Genomic DNA, 1,185 nt, shown 5'->3' on the forward strand with positions numbered 1-1,185 from the left:
CCTCCATACAGCTAGACTGACCATAACAGCTGAAACAGAGCAGTACCTTGCTAGACGCCTTACTTTTGTAAAATGCAGGCCTGTGATTTGTAGGCCACGTACTGTCAAGCCTGCCAAATATCAGTCCCACTAGTCCCACTCATATCAATGAGTCATTTAACTGGTTTGAATTTCCTGTTGTGTTTTTTTTTGGTCATTTTGGACACTTGAAAAGCGAGATGGAGCATCTCAAGAGATTTCATCCTGCAGAACTTCACCTAAATAAATCCATGAATATCCAAGGCTGTTCAGGTGAGAGATGACAAGGGGCTGATATTTCAGTAGCCTGGTCCTAGATCAAACAGACTGGTACCCAGGCTAGCAAAGGTCTGATCCATGTACAGCGCATTCGGGAAAGTATTTTTGGTACCCAGGCTAGCAAAGGTCTGATCCATGTACAGCGCATTCGGGAAAGTATTTTTGGTACCAGGCTAGCAAAGGTCCCCTGATCCATGTACAGCGCATTCGGGAAAGTATTTTTGGTACCCAGGCTAGCAAAGGTCTGATCCATGTACAGCGCATTCGAAAGGAAAGTATTTTTGGTACCCAGGCTAGTAAAGGTCTGATCCATGTACAGCGCATTCGGAAAGTATTTTGGTACCTAGGCTAGCAAAGGTCTGATCCATGTACAGCGATTCGGAAAGTATTTTTCTTTTTCCCCACATTTTGTTCACGTTCCCAAAGATTTGAGCTCAGGTGCAATCCTGTTTCCATGAGTTGTTTTCAGAACTTGATTGGAGTCACACCCTGTAGTAAATTCAATTGATTGGACATGATTTGGAGCAAAAAATAACCAAGCCATGAGGTTGAAGGAATTGTCCGTAGAGCTCCGAGACAGGATTGTTTCGAGGCACAGATCTGGGGAAGGGAATGTACTTTCCAGAAATGAAAGGTCCCCAAGAACATAGTGGCCTCCATCTATTCTGCATCAAGGAAGAAGTTTGGAACCTTACCAAGACTCTTCCCTATGAGCATCGCCCTGGACCAAACTGAGTAATCGGGGGAAGAAAGGCCTTGGTCAGGGGAGGTGACCAAGAACCCGATGGTCACTCTGACAAAGCTCCAGAGTTCCTCTGTGGGAGATGGGGAGAACCTTCCCAGAAGCAGACAACCATCTCTGCAGCACTCCACCAATCAGGCCTTTAT

Source organism: Coregonus clupeaformis, unplaced genomic scaffold (assembly GCF_020615455.1).
Source record: "Coregonus clupeaformis isolate EN_2021a unplaced genomic scaffold, ASM2061545v1 scaf3794, whole genome shotgun sequence".
NCBI lineage: Eukaryota > Metazoa > Chordata > Actinopteri > Salmoniformes > Salmonidae > Coregonus > Coregonus clupeaformis.